The following is a 17105-nucleotide window of genomic DNA, read 5'->3' on the forward strand; positions in this document are numbered from 1 at the left end:
CCCAATCGAGCTGTATCCGGCCAATCGTAATAATCCTATATAATCCCATCTCCTCTAGATAATGGACCACGTGGGGATGTAGAACTCTATGACTCAAAAACTCCCACAATAGATCCACTCTCCTAGCCCGGAAAGTCTGCGTAAGCAACTGTCCGTCCCATATATACTCGGATCTATGCTGGGGCTGTAGGGCTAATAGATCCAACGTCCGAGGGCCGGGATGTATAGTCGCGTCCATGTCGTCAACTGTAAATTAAAACAACATTAATTGTATTTTATTCTGTATATTAAATATTAATTTTTTGAGATACACAATTTTTAGCGTTATACAAAAATTATACCTATGGGTTCCAGACTCGATATTTGAGTCCTAGTAGCACCAAACTATCATTAATAATTATGTGTTTGTTTTATAATTTAAATTCATATTTTTTAATAACTTAATTGTACAAATTATATATATACCTATGGGCTCGGGGCTCGATATTTTGAGGCCTAGTGGCACCAAACTATCATTAATAATTATGTGTTTGCTTTATAATTTAAATTCATATTTTTTAATAACTTAATTGTACAAATTATATATATATACCTCCGGGTTTCGGGCTCGATATTTTGAGGCCCAGTGGCACCAAATTAACATTAGTAATTATGTGTGTTGATACAATTATTAACTTAATTGTACAAAGTTTGCATTTTCAACTACCAGTATAAGATACTTAAACAAAAGGAATTCTAAGCTAAAATACTACACATTACTACGCTACAAGGCTCTAAATTTTACTACGCTAAAAGGGTCTACATTTTATTACGCTAAAAAGGTCTAGATTTTACTACGCTAAAAAATAATCTAAACTAAACATAAACAACAAATAAATTTAATTGCAAATAAAATACAAAACGGCATGAAAACACATAGATATAAATCGGGATATTAACAGACAAATTTATTTGACAAATTTATATTTTTTTTTATAAAACATTAATATTAAATCCGGATAAATTTAACATACTAGTTTCGAAAAAAAATAACACAAATCGAAATAGAACACATATAAATCAAATAATATGCATTATTATAAAAATTTCAACTTAAAATAAACCGAAATACCTCGATTTAGAATTTTCGGAAAGCAAATAGATTGAAATTTTGACTCCGGAAGTGTGAATCAACAATAATACGAAGCTCTACTCGAATGTGGGACATACGTTCTTCAACTTTTATGTGATGGGGGACCCAGATTTTTTTTTTAAAATAGTGGGGCAGCGGGTATGGGAGTGGGGGACCAAGAAGAAGAAGATATAAATTATTGAGGAAGAAGAAGCAGAATTGTCGTCTTGAAGAAGACGTCTCGTTTTTTTAAAAAGGGGTATAGCGTCGGGTATTTGGGTGCTATACCTGTTACTGTCAGCTTTTTATATATAGCGCCCAAATACTGGGCGCTATACATTAACGACACAGTTAACGTTAATGTATAGCGCCCAGTATTTGAGCGCTATATATAAAAATGTCATCTTTTTTTTTACATCTATTAAGGTGCTACTTGTCCAAAAGAACCACATTTTAGTTCCGGACTCGTGTTATGTACCTATCTAATTTTACGTAAATATGTAGGCAAACATCCCTATATCCCATCAAATCCCCCCATTAAATTGCGGGAAAGAAATTAATACAGATGCCTGAGCATTGTGTAAATTAAATATGGCGAAGGCATGCAGTTGGCAACGAAAACGAGAAGGTGCTACTGCTATATACTATATACGAGTGACAGAGACGAGAGATGAACAGATTATCACTAGCTAGATTTTTAAAGTTAATGAGAAGTTTCGTCGCAAACTTCAGTCAATCTAAAAGATATTCTAGCTGAAAGTACAAGAGGGGTGAATTGTAGCCTTTTTAAATTTCTAATCGACTATTTTTCAGACCTAATTGATTTATGCGGAGACAGTCTGCACAGAATTGTTAGTTTTTTTGATTTAAACAAGTATTAATCACAATAAACAGTAAAGGAACAGAATATAATACGAGAGCGATAAAGTAAATGACACCAGGAATTTTTTACTGGTTTGGAACCAATGTGGTATCCTAATCCGGTCCTCTTGGGTTGCAAGAGTGTTATCTTTTAGAGCTCTTTGTAAATTGAATTGAGTACAACCTTTGTGATTTTCAGCGATCACCACCAACGCTAACAGGGTTGGTTTCAACTCACTCACCAACAACGACCCTTTGGTTTTCACTCGCTCACCATAGAAACGAACAATGACACAACCTCTAGGACACACTGCCTCTACAATATTTTTCTGTCTCTCTTCTCTCTTTTGGGTACACAGTAAATCTACTAAAGTGAATTACAATGCTTGTTAAAAGTAGAATAAAGAACTTGTAGTTGGATAGACAATTGTATAGAAGGCTGAGTGAATCTTCTTCTCGGTTGCTCTTCAACTTATGTTGTTGCCTCCAATATGACTGTTGCTGGTTTTTCTCATTAAATGCAGAATATAATGGTCAATGATATATGATGACTTTCCTTCTTAAGGAAATCTTCTTTGTGCTCCTTTAATAGATTCTTCCTAATCTTGATTCTTTCCCACAAATAAATATTCTTTCCTTGTATAGTAAATCCCAGGCAATCTTTTTATTCCATCAAAATTGGTTCTTCTTTTCTTCATAATATTAAATTTCCTTTCAGAGCTTTGCTCCTCTTCCTTTATGGTCAATCTTGGCTCGATGCTTGCCTCTTGACTTATGGAAATAAAATCTTGCTTTGTCTCCTTTTTTTTCTTTCAAGATTGATTTACTGCTTCCCTTCTTTACATAGATCTTGAAAATATAATTTATTTCCATATCAAAATCTTGTAGTGACTTGGCAAATCTTTTCAATAGTCTTGCCTTGAGATAGTAGTAAAACCCAACACTTCTCTTTCAAACTCGTAGTATATATATCCAAAATTGAATAGGATATCTTCCTTCAAGAATATATAATATTTTTCCTATTAATACTTGTGAACTCTTCTTCTGGATGTGCAAGTATGAGCTCTTATGTAGACAACCCAAGAGAATTTCAAGATCCTCTTCCTTTTGACTTTGGATCTTGAATATTATCTTCAATATGAAGATCTCAATATATCTTTGAACTCCTATTATATTGGAGATATTCCTTTCTTGATCTTGGGAAATAATCTCCTTCCATAATATAGATTGCACTACATCCATAATATATTTTCTTTCCATAGAGAATATATTCTCCCTTGGCCTTGTAATATCTTCCTTGCACAAAATAATAGATCTTCTCCAGGATTTTAGTAACCTTCCTTTCAAGATATTTAAGAACTTTTACGTAGAGTTTTCTTCTGATATTGTAGTAAACTATTCAATATTTGAAATATGACTTTCAATATTATTCATTCCATGACACTTGGATATAAATCTCTGAAAATAATCTTCTTTGATAAAATCATCATATGATATTCTCTTTCTCATATTTGTTTGGATCTTTATCGCATCTTCTTTCTCGAATAAACCTGTGTAAATGTTCTTTGATTAATAATTATGTTGGTTTGTTATCATCAAAATTAATGCGTGAAACCTTGAAGCTAACAATCTCCCCCTTTTTGATGATGACAAACCATTGAGTACAAAATAAGAAAATTTTATCAAAGACTTAACTAAAGGCAGTAATGGGATAAGCTAGATAAACGGGTTACTTCCCTGAAATCATCTTCTTGAAATGCATGTAGTACATCAAGTGTGAACTCCCCCTCACTCTATGCATTCCTCAGTTATGCTCTCCCTGTCTCCATGCATTCTACCTGAATTTTCGAGCTTTTCGAACTTTTGTACACATTATTTTCTCCCCCTTTTGGCATCATCAAAAGGGTGAAGTAACTTGTAGGGAATATGCAAGTAAAGTATAACTGTAACTTATAATCACCAGGAAGTTATAAAAAAACATGTAGTAATAATTCCCTTTAAGAGCCGTAAGCAGAAAGAAAAATCTAACAAAATTTAAGCAATTAACAGCTTTTAATCTGACCAAAATATCCAAAGAAGAACATCATTTCACATGATTGAAAGCTTAGCAGAAATAAAAAAAACTCACAGAATACTCGATTTTTTTTCAAAACATCATTTAGCATATAAGACGGTGTAATTGTACATAGTCACTTGAAAAACGCTCGATGATTTAAAAAGATTAAGAAACTTTTGATATCCTCACATGTTAAACTTTCAAGAAAAATTTGAGCAAAGACTTAAGACTCTTAGAAAGATTACAACATATTAATGCATACAAGAGTCAAGAAATGGTCATATATTCATATTACCAAAAAGAAGGATATGGGATCATTCTCATGAAAGTCGTTATCCTTTTCATGACATGAGAATATTAAAAATCTCCATCCATTTTATTTCATTCCACTTTGTTGCCTGCAAGGTTTGCATCTGAAAATATTCTACTAGATCAAAGCAATTAGTTCTTGCATACAGTAATTCATAATTTAGAATCAACCAAAAGTCCTTTGTGGTACTATAAAAGATATTATGGAATCAGGTATACTAGAATATATGTCATAAAAATGCAATAGAGAGTCGGTCATACCTTGGTACTTTATTTGATCGTTGGACTTACTAATTTTCTCCTTGCTTCGCATTATTTGGAATGTGAAGATAAAGGTAAATTCTTCATTACACTCATTTCCAATCCGATCATCTACCAGAGGCTTAAAAAAGCTTGACATGATTTGGTTAGTAATACAAAAGAAATATGCTCTTGTAAATACATCTTTGGAAGGAATAACCGTCAGATGATAAACATGAATATTTTTCAAATGGTAACTAGTCTTAGTCACTTGAATGTGATTCAAAAAACTTTCAATTCTGGAGAGAGGCTAGAGAATAATGTTATGTAGTTTTTAAACCATTTAAAAAATATTTCAACATTCATACAAAAATACTTTGCAAACTTTGTGATAAGCACATGAAACATGATATTCTAACAAAATTCTCAAGGAAGAAACAGACCCTCTTGTTGTGAAACCTTGGGCTACAAGTTTACAAATAATTTTCACAACCTTACCAATCTTATCCGGCTTTAGATATCCATGATTGCAACTCATTTGCTTGGTACTAGATTTCCATAATGTTGATTCTTTCAGCTTCGTTCAACAAATCTTGTATTGCTAGAATCCAGCATTCATCGTTTTTATGCTTCTTCATGACTGTCTAGTTTAACTAGTATAAATATGTCACTAGAAATTTATTGCAAGCTATCCACAGCAAGTTCTCCATCCTTATTCACAATTTTCTTAGAAAAGTATTAGTGTAAAGAAAAGCACGCATGTTGAGATTTCTCTACAATTAATATTCTGAATTTCATAAAATCGTAAGTAGTAATGAATAAGGAATATGTCAAGAGTCTTACCAAGGCAGTTGCAACCAAAAGAAATAAGATATTCATAGTTCAGGCATAATTTCATTCAAAAAAATGTTAAAGCACATATAAGCCAATAATGACAATTTATGCAAAAATGATGCTTTCTTTTCAAATCTGCCTTTAACTGAGGCGCCAAACTAAGAATGCGAAAGATCATGCTTGTTGCAAGAAAATGTCAAACAAACACACATCGATGATCACTGCAAATGCGTTATTTTCTTATAAAAAAATATGACCTATGCAAAAGTAAGGATAATCATCAATAGAAACATATATATGTACCTTCCAAGCTTTTGAGTCTTAGGAATAACCGAGTATCTCCATATGCATAAGTTACCAAGGCATCTAGGTTAAACAACCTTCTCAGATTTGAATGAAGTATTGAAACTTTCACCAAAAGAATAAATATAAGAAGTAATTCTCTTCACAAGTTATTTTAAGCTCGCAACTATATGAAAGGAATACATGCATGCATGCTTGCTTATCCTAGTGCTTATACCAATGGCATAGTTCATGCAAGATATTCGTTCTTATTCAAATCTCTAATTCACGGATAAGGTTAACACCGAACATAATAGTTGCAGCAAGTCGACTCAAACAATATGTAGTTGTACATATCATACTATATTTAACCAAAAAATATTACTAGATACGTATCACCTTATAAAGCATCCGAAGGAACTTGAATAGCCTTTAGTCACATCAATCACCATCATGTGTAATAGTTCCTTCATCATTTATAGAGAATGTATGAACTTTGAAGCATCTTGAAGTATGTGCCTTGACCAGCCATTATGCAAATTTCATTTATCCCTTTTTATGGTTGGACTCAGAATTCCTGCAAAACAGATTAATTTATTTTTAGTACCCAAATCTTTTTGGGTCCTTCATGGTTAGTAGATTGAATAATTCGATATGCATGTAACTGTTTTGGTCTCCAAACATATTTTGATCTAACATAACTTTTGGTATAACTATATGCAACTACTTTAAGTCCAGAATTGCCACAATAGTGGCATGTAATATGAGAATAAGAGTGTGTACCTGCAGCTACCTTATTAGTTGACTTGGAGCTTTCCTCAATCAACTTGTTCAAAGCAGGGCGTTTACCAGTAGATCTCTTTTCAGTCGACTTATAGCTGTTAAGCCAAGGAGACGACTTTGATTGATCAAAGTAGTGGCTGAGGGATTTGTGCAAGCTGCTTATTTATTTGCGAAGCTGAAAATTTTCTTCTTGAAGTAGGTTGTTCTCCACCAGATATTCTTTAAGCTGAGTATCCCACTCATTCTTTTCATTTCTCAACTTGTTATATTCTTCAAGTTGGATCTCCAAATCTTTCTTCTCATGCGTCAGTTTCTTATATTCTTCAAGTTGGATCTCCCAATTCTTTTTCTCCTTCCTCAACTTATTATATTCATTTAGAACTTTCTTACAGCCAATAAGAAACAATTCGATATCATCTTGCAATTCATCACATTTATCGTAATACATAATAGGAGTAGGGCATACCTTGTTAATTTCTCCCATTGCCATGGAACACTGATTCTCCATTCTTTCGTGATTTTTTTCTTCTTCATGTTCATCATCGTCGCTCCAAGTTGAGATTCTATGATTTTTCTTCTTGATGTTGGGACATTTTAATTTCATATGTCCAGATTTACCACATTTGTAGCAGCATATGTTCTCTTGTTGTTGAACCTCATTCTTCTGATTCTTTTGATGATTCTGGATGGATTGTGATTTTCTATTCTGCTTCTTTCTACTCTTCCTTTTTCTCGTCCTGGGTATCACAGCCAAGTCTTATCGATCTTCACCATTTCTAGATTCTTCAAGAGTTGACGTGGATTCAATTTCCTTAACTTTGTTGGCGTCCCCGTGAATATTTTTCAATCTGTCCTATATATCTTTAGCAGTCTCACAAGTAGATATTTTCTCATATTCTTCTTCACTAATCGCACAATAGAGTATGTTGATTGCTCTAGCATTTGTTTGCATAATATCCAACTGTTCTTTTATGTAGTCAAATATGAATTTCCTTTTTACAGGCTTCTTTCCATCATTGTTGTTCGGAATAGGTCTTGGTCCATTCTGAATAACTAGCCAGGCTCGATAATCTGTTGATTGGACATAAACCTTCATTCTTTCTTTCCAATGGCTATAGTATTGACTATTGAAGTACGGTGGCCTTCTTGTTGAGTATCCCTCTTGAAGTACTGTTCCAATAATTTGATGACCTGCCATGGATCTTTTCTCACTTGCAGTTAAGAAAAAAAATAAAGATGTGAGACCTGCTCTGTTACCAATTGAAAGTACAAGAGAGGGGGGAGGGGTGAATTGTAGCCTTTCTAAATTTCTAGTCGACTACTCTTCAGACCTAGTCGACTTATACGGAGACAACCTGCACAAAATTGTTAGTTCTTTTGATTTAAACAAGTATTAATCACAATAAACAGTAAATGAACAAAATATTATACGAGATCGATAAAGTAAATGACACCAGAAATTTTGTACTGGTTCGGAACCAATGTGGTATCCTAATCCAGTCCTCTTGGGTTGCAAGAGTGTTATCTTTTAGAGCTCTTTGTAAATTGAATTGAGTACAGCCTTTGTGATTTTCAGAGATCACCACCAACGCTAACAGAGTTGGTTTTCACTTTCTCACCAACAACGACCCTTTGGTTTTCCCTCGCTCTCCAAAGAAACGAACAATGACACAACCTCTAGGACACACTGGCTCTCCAATATTTTTTGTCTCTCTTCTCTCTTTTGGGTACACAGTAAATCTATTAAAGTGAATGCAATGCTTGTTAAGAGTAGAATAAAGAACTTGTAGTTTGATAGATAATTGTATAGAAGGCTGCATGAATCTTCTTCTCGGTTGCTCTTCAACTTATGTTGTTGCCTCCAATATGACCGTTGCTGATTTTTCTCATTATATGCAGAATATAATGGTCAATGATATATGATGGCTTTCCTTCTTAAGGAAATCTTCTTTGTGCTCCTTTAACAGATTCTTCCTAATCTTGATTCTTTCCCACAAATAAATATTCTTTCTTTGTATAGTAAATCCCAGGCAATCTTTTTATTCCATCAAAATTGGTTCTTCTTTTCTTCATAATATTAAATTTCCTTTCAGAGCCTTGCTACTCTTCCTTTATGGTCAATCTTGGCTTGATGCTTGCCTCTTGACTTATGGAAATAAAATCTTGCTTTGTCTCCTTTTTGTTTTCTTTTCAAGATTAATTTGTTGCTTCCCTTCTTTACATAGATCTTGAAAATATAATTTATTTCCATATCAAAATCTTGTAGCGACTTGGCAAATCTTTTCAATAGTCTTTCCTTGAGATAGTAGTAAAACCCAACACTCCTCTTTCAAATTAGTAGTAATATATCCAAAATTGAATAGGATATCTTCCTTCAAGAATATATAATATTTTTTCCATTAATACTTGTGAACTCTTCTTCTGGATGTGCAAGTATAAGCTCTTATGTAGACAACCCAAGAGAATTTTAAGATCCTCTTCCTTTTGACTTTGGATCTTGAATATTATCTTCAATATGAAGATCTCAATATATCTTTGAACTCCTATTATATTGGAAATATTCCTTTCTTGATCTTGGAAAATAATCTTCTTCCATAATATAGATTGCACTACATCCATAATATATTTTCTTTCCATAGAGAATATATTCTCCCTTGGCCTTGTAGTATCTTTTTCAAATAGTATTTCCTTGCACAAAATAATAGATCTTCTCCAGGATTTTAGCAACCTTCTTTTCAAGATATTTAAGAACTTTCCTTCCATAATTTCCGTAGAGTCTTCTTCTGATATTGTAGTAAACTATTCAATATTTGAAATATGACTTTCAAATATTATTCATTCCATGACGCTTGGATATAAATCTCTGAAAATAATCTCCCTTGATAAAATCATCATATGATATTCTCTTTCTCATATTTGTTTGGATCATTACCACATCTTCTTTCTCGAATAAACATGTGTAAGAATAAGACTACCACAAGTAAATGTTCTTTGATTAATAATTATGTTGGTTTGTTATCATCAAAATTAATGCGTGAAACCTTAAAGCTAACACTAGTGAATGAATGTAAATAGGTAATGATGGAGTCAGAACACTCCAGCATTTGGTTTTCATCATCTGCCATGTTGATTTATCGATAATCAATATTTCAATTTAACGGAAAATATATTTGGCCACGCTAATAATGGCCCAAATGTCCAGAATGGGGGCATTATGATAACTTCGCACGGCTTTTGAGGGTATAATGGATAATTGTGCATTTTCATTTTCCACCTTTACCCTTTAGCAGATTTTTGTTTCAATTCAATTTTTTCAAACAACTATCTCTTATTATTTTAATTGTATTAGCTTCCCAAGACTTCTTTCACATATGCACATGCATGACTACATCCTTTTTTATAAAGCACTCAATGCACATATACACATACTATACCAAATGAAATACATTGAAATATACACATATTATACTAGAGGAAATACGTATACATTTAAACTACTATACTCATCTTGCATTGGTCACTTTCTAACCCAATGCTCTTTTTTTGGGTCAAAAAACCCTAAACTCTTAAATATATAGTGCTTTACCTAAGAAGCTTTTCCAGCCCCCATTTCTTTTCTATCTTTAATTTATCCTTCTTCATCTCTTATCTTTCTTTTAGTGTTAACAGTTAGATTAAAGAATGGGGGACAATAAGAGGAATAATGCTTCGAAAGTCTATGTTGCATTTTGCGGTAAGAGGCCTGGATTATACAACTCTTGACATCAGTGTGCTCCTATGGTACTGGTGTAAAGAGTAGCATCTTCCAAGCTTTCAAATCATATGATGAAGTCATAGCAACGTTCAATGAGTTCAGAAAACGTTGTCAAGCGGAGAATACATCAACATCGAAGGTGTATATGGTATTTCGTGGTAAAACACCCGGATTATACAATTCTTGGTATGTGTGTGCTCCTATGGTTATAGGTTTCAAAGGAAGCATCTTCTAGTCTTTCAAATCTTATGATGAAGCTATAGCAACATTCGATGAATTCCAATAAGAAAATGTTGATAGTGAATAACCATCATCGTTTGTAGGTAAAAGTGATGTAGGGGTTGAAGGTGACAATGGAGCAAGTATTATTTCATCTGTGTTGTTAGCTAGAATGTTTGTAGGGATGAAGATATTAAAAAAATGTTCAAAACTATTTTTTCCCTTATGAACTGAATAGTTTGTCTATATTGTTGGATCTTAATTGAAAAGTTTAGTTCTAAGTGTCAAAGTGTTATCATATACTGACTAGATGTTAAGTAGTTATAAGCGTTAGATTCATTTTGCACATGTTTTAAACCTTACTACATTGATTCCTGATATTCATCGGATTTTGGATACTATCTGGAATGTTAGATGAACTTTCCACATTTATTTGATTCGGAAAAAATGTAGTAACGTCAGAGTTTGGATACTATTTGATTCTATCATGACCCGGACTTTCCACCCTCGTGAGTCGTGATGGCATCTACTCGTGAAAGCTTGGCAAGCCGAGTATTATAGATCTTGTTACCCTTTTTCCTTAACTTTTTAATAATTCAAATTAACATGCGGTTAACAACATAATAAAAATAATAATAAAAGAAATGCGAAGACGAAATTTGATAACTTAGCCAAATACTAGTATGAAAAATACAAAATACATCTCTACCCAGAACTGGTGTCACAATATCACGGACCATCTATGAATACTACAAACAGTTGTCTGAAAAGAAAGATACAATCTGTCTCTGAAGTAAATGAAAACATAATATAAAAGATAGAAGGGGACGTCAAGGCCTGCAGACGTCTGCAGTACTACCTCGGGTCTCCGCTGGACTGAAGGCAGCAACCTCGCTAAGGTCCAAAAGCTCCGATACCGAGATCTGCACACAGTGCAGAGTGTAGTATTAGCACAACCGACCCCATGTGCTGATAAGTGTCGAACCTAACCTCAGCGAAGTAGTGACGAAGCTAGGACAAGACTACCAAATAAACCTGTGCAGTTAAAGCATATACGAAAAATAATAATAACGGAAACTAGCAGTTAAAAATGGGGAGGGGAACATGTTGCGGGGAATATCAAGTACCAACAAAATCTTAGGAGAAAAACACATATCTTAAAATTCGCATCAGTAAGAATAAGGAAAACAGTAATGAATCAATGTACACTTTTATTCTTTATTGTTGTGGCGCGCAACCCGATCAAAAATCATATAACACTATTGCAGCGTGCAACCCGATCCAAATCATATAACACTGTTGCGGCGTGCAACCCGACCTCTCATGTCCTCCCTTATTACTTATTGTTGTGGCGTGCAACCCGATCCTATATAATATTGTTGCGGCACGCAACCCGATCCCAATATACAAATCAACACCAATCATAAAAGAATCCCGGCAAGGGAACAATAAGGAAACAACAATATCCCGACAAGAGAATCAATAACAAGAATAAACACATCCCGGCAAGGGAACCAACAGTAAGAATTAAATACGTTATGGCAAGGGAATCAGCTATAACCAAACTTGCATCAACAATTAACTTCACAAATGAAACCTTAACTGGAGTCAATGCTCAACGATAAACAAATACCACGAAGATAATCATGTTTCTTGTACCACACTTTCTAACCATCAAGTTAAGCATGATCAATATATAGTAAAATCACAACAAATCCGAATATAAGACTCACGGGCATGCTTGAAACCAACATATAGATACTCGTCACTTCACCTATACGTCGTACTCGTCACTAACACATAGCAAATAAGACGCAACACCTATTCCCTCAAGCTAAGGTTAGACCAAATACTTACCTCAAACTTCCACAGCCAACTCAAGCCTCAAACACCGCTTTTACTTTAGAATTCGCTTCCAACCTACTTGTATCTAGCCCAAATTAATTTAACAACATCAATAAATGCTAAAGAATTCATAACCAATGCTTAATTATAGGTTTTCTATCATTTTTCCCAAAAAGTCAAAAATCGACCCCAAACCCGCTAGGTCAAAACTCGAGGTTCGGACCAAAATCCGATCACCCATTCACCCACGAGCCCGAATATTCAATTAGTTTCGAAATCCGACTCCAAAACGAGGTCTAAATTCCAATTATTCAAAAAGCCCTAACTCTACCCAAATTCTCAATTTCTACCATGAAAATTCTTAATTTTTGATTAAAAAGTGATGAAAAACGTTGGGTAATTGAAAGATTAAAGTTTAGAATTGATTACCAATACTTTGCGGATGCATTTGTGTGAATAAAATCGCATCTAGGTCTTGGTAGTTCGGAAATATGATAAAAATGAGTTCTGCCCGTTTTTGGTTCTATTTTAAAAAGACTTGGCAGGCCTCATTCGTGTTCGCAAGAAGCCGGTTGCATTCGCGAAGGGTTAACCCTCCTGACCTTCGCGTTTACGAGACCTACGCCATGTTTGTGTAGGGTAAAATCCCTTCCCCCTGTTCTCTGCCAAATGGCCTTCGTGTTCGCGATAGCCAGGTCGCGTTCGCGAAGGGTAACACCCCCAATGCTACTTATTCGCGACCTGAGACTCGCATTTGCGTAGAAGAAAATCCCCCTCTGACTGACTTACTCTTCGCGTTCGCGGGAGTTCCTTCGCGAACGCGAAGAACAATGCACCAGCACACCAAAAGTAGCAAAACAACAGAAAATCCTAAGTCCAAAACACACCGAAATCTATCCGAAACTCACCCGAGCCCTCGGGGCTCCAAACCAAACATGCTTACTAACTCAAAAATATCATATGGACTTACTCGTGCGATCAAATTGCCAAATTAACATCTTTATCAACGAATTTAGCATCAAAATCAAAGAAAAATATCAAGAACTCTTAAGCTCAAATTTTAACAACCGAGGATCCGATTCACGTCATATCAAGTCCGTTTCTTAGCAAATTTTATAGGCTCAACTTAAATACCAGTTAAGACCTGTACCGGGTTCCGGAACCAAAATACGGGCCCGGTACCATCAAATTCAAACACATTTAAATTTCCAAAATCTCTTATAATTTCAATTAAATAATTTTTCTCCAAAAATTCATTTCTCGGGCTTGGGACCTCGGAATTCAATTCCGGGCATACGCCCAAGTTCCATATTTTTTTAAGGACCCTCCGGGACCCAAATTAAGGGTCTGGGTCCATTTTCCCAAAATGTTGATCGAAGTCAACTGAAAATTTAATTTTAAAGGCCAAATTAGCATTTTTTCAAAATTTTCACATAAAAACATTCCGGATATATGCTCAGACCATGCACGCAAATTGAGGTGAGATAAAAGGAGGCTTTTAAGGCCTCGAAACATGTAATTTACTTGTAAATCAAGTGATGACCCTTTTGGGTCATCCCATCCTCCACCTCTAAAACAATTGTTCGTCCTCGAACGGACATAGAAAAGAAGTACTTGAGTCGGGGAAAATATGGGGATATCGGCTCCGCATATCGGAATCGGACTCCCAGCTAGCAACCTCGACAGGCTGACCTCTCCACTAAACACGAACAAAAGGTTAAATCCTCCATCTCAACTAACGAACCTGCTGGTCCAAAATGGCCACCGGCTCCTCCTCATAGGTAAGATCCTTGTCCAACTGGACAGTGCTGGAGTCTATCACGTGGGATGGATTGTTGTGATACTTTCAAAGCATAGACACATGAAACACTGGGTGCACAACTGATAAATTCGGCGGCAACGCAAGTTTGTAAGCCACCTCTCCCACTCGATCAAGAATCTCAAAAGGACCGATGAACCTAGGGCTTAGCTTGCCCTTTTTCCCAAATCTCATCACGCCCTTTATGGTAAACACCCAGAGTAACACCCGTTCTCCGACCGTTAATGCCACATCACGAACCTTGCGGTCGGTATAACTCTTCTGCCTGGACTGAGCTGTACGAAGCCTATCCTGAATGATCTTAACCTTGTCCAAGGCATCCTGAACTAAATCTGTACCCAATAACCGAGCCTCTCCCGGCCCAAACCATCCAACTAGAGACCGACACCGCCTTCCATATAATGCCTCATAGGGAGCCATCTGAATGCTCGACTGGTAGCTGTTGTTGTAGGCAAACTCTGCTAATGGCAAAAAATGATCCCAAGAACCTCCAAAGTCCATAACACAAGCTCGGAGAATATCCTCCAAAATCTAAATAGTACGCTCGGACTGTCCGTCCCTCTGGGAATGAAATGTTGTGCTCAACTCAACCTGTATGCCGAAATCACGCTGAACTGCCCTTCAGAAATATGATGTAAATTGTGTACCTCAATCAGAAATGATAGACATGGGCACACCATGAAGACGAACAATCTTACGGATATAGATCTCAGCTAACCTCTCAGAAGAATAGGAGACTGCCACAGGAATGAAATGCGCTGACTTGGTCAGTCTATTAACAATAACCCATACTGCATCGAACTTCCTCTGAGTCCGAGGGAGTCCAACAACAAAGTCCATAGTGATACGCTCCCACTTCCACTCAGGAATCTCAATCTTCTGGAACAAATCACTAGGTATTTGATGCTCGTACTTTAGCTGCTGACAATTCAAATACCGAGCTACATAGGCAACAATGTCCTTATTTATTCTCCCCCACCAATAATGCTATCGTAAGTCCTTATAATCTTAGCGGCGCCCGGATGAATAGAGTACCGGGAACTATGGGCCTCTTCCAGGATCAACTCACGAAGCCCATCCACATTAGGCACACAAATACGACCCTGTATCCTCAAAACTCCATCATATCCAACTGTAACCTGCTTGGCACCTCCATGCCGCACCATGTCTCTAAGGACAAGCAAATGAGGGTCATCATACTGCCGATCTCGGATACGCTCAAATAATGAAGAATGATCGACCGTGCAAGCTAGCAAATGGCTGGGCTCAGAAACATCCAACCTCACGAACTAATTGGCCAAAGCCTGAACATCCAAAGCAAGAGGTCTCTCACCGACTGGAATATCCGCATGGCTGCCCATACTGGCTGACTTCCCATTAAATACATCAGCCACTACATTGGCCTTTCCCAGATAATACAAGATGGTGATATCATAGTCTTTCAATAGCTCCAACCACCTCCTCTGCCTCAAATTTAGCTCCTTCTGTTTGAACAAGTATTGCAAATTCTTATGATCCGTGAACACCTCACACGATACGCCATATAAATAATGCCTCCAAATCTTCAGCGCGTGAACAATGGCTGCTAACTCCAAATCATGAACTGGATAATTCTTCTCGTGGAACTTCAATTTTCGTGAAGCATATGTAATAACCTTGCCATTCTGCATCAACACCGTACCAAGTCCAATACGTGATGCATCATAATACACTGTATATGGCCCTGAACTTGTAGGCAATACCAACACTGGCGCCGTAGTCAAAACTGTCTTGAGCTTCTGAAAGCTCGCTTCATACTCGTCCGACCACCTGAACTGGGCACCCTTCTAGGTCGACCTGGTCATCGGGGCTGCAATCGATGAAAACCCCTCTACAAACCGACGGTAATAACCCGCCAAACCCATGAAACTCCGGATCTCTATAGCTGATGTGGGTCTAAGCCAGTCCTTGATTGCCGCAATTTTCTTAGGATCCACCTGAATGTCACGACCCAAACTGGATGGCCATGACTAGCACCCGACCATACTTGCCGAGCACCAACATACATTTCATCTAACCTTCTTTATTATCTTTTAGGGCTGACGAGATCAATATAAATGGTAGACCTGGATCATGGATAACCAGCAATAAAATATGACAGCATGAACATACATAGCAGGGGATGACCAGACAATCAAGAAACTATATATAAGGTATGAGCAACCACGCTACCATGAAACACTATACAATAAAAACCAGCCGACAAGGCATACCAAACCTTACATGAGTCGACACTTGTCTATGAGCCTCTAAATGAACATAATTGTTGCAACATAGCCGGAACAGGGCCCCGACATACCCATAATGTCTATAACAGAAATGCATACCAAGACCACGACAAGTCCGGAGAAGAGATCTCGCCAATCACCGCTGAACTGGACAACCTACTGTGGTGGGGGAGCTGCACCTGCCTGTCTATCAGGACATGCAGCACGACATGCAGCGTCCATAAACAAAAGGACGTCAGTGCGAATAAAGTACTGAGTATGTAAGGCAGAGAACCATAAATACGAAAGTAATGTAAGCAGGGATAGAGAATATACAACCTGGAAAATCTGAGTACCTCTGAGGGCTACTAACATGCAATGCATGATACATATGTATGTATACATAAACTTTTAAAACATATGCCTCTGTGGGCATCATCATCATCATATCGTACCCGACCATAATAGGCTCGGTAAAAATATACCCAGCCATCATAAGGCTCGGTAGAATCGTACCCAGCCACGTGGAGCTCGGTAAAACCCAACTGATCAGTGGTTGCACAATAGGTGCCATACCCGGCCGACTATAGCGCGGCTAAGTAAAATAGATACATATATATAATGCATGCTCGACTCATGGAATCACATTCTAAACCTTTCGGAGTGACGTAAGGTCGGTATCCTCTTTACACGTTATTAGGACCAACTCTTCATTACAAACCTTATAAGAATCAGGAAGTACCAAC

The sequence above is a fragment of the Nicotiana tabacum genome, chromosome 3 (assembly GCF_000715075.1).
Source record: "Nicotiana tabacum cultivar K326 chromosome 3, ASM71507v2, whole genome shotgun sequence".
Lineage (NCBI taxonomy): Eukaryota > Viridiplantae > Streptophyta > Magnoliopsida > Solanales > Solanaceae > Nicotiana > Nicotiana tabacum.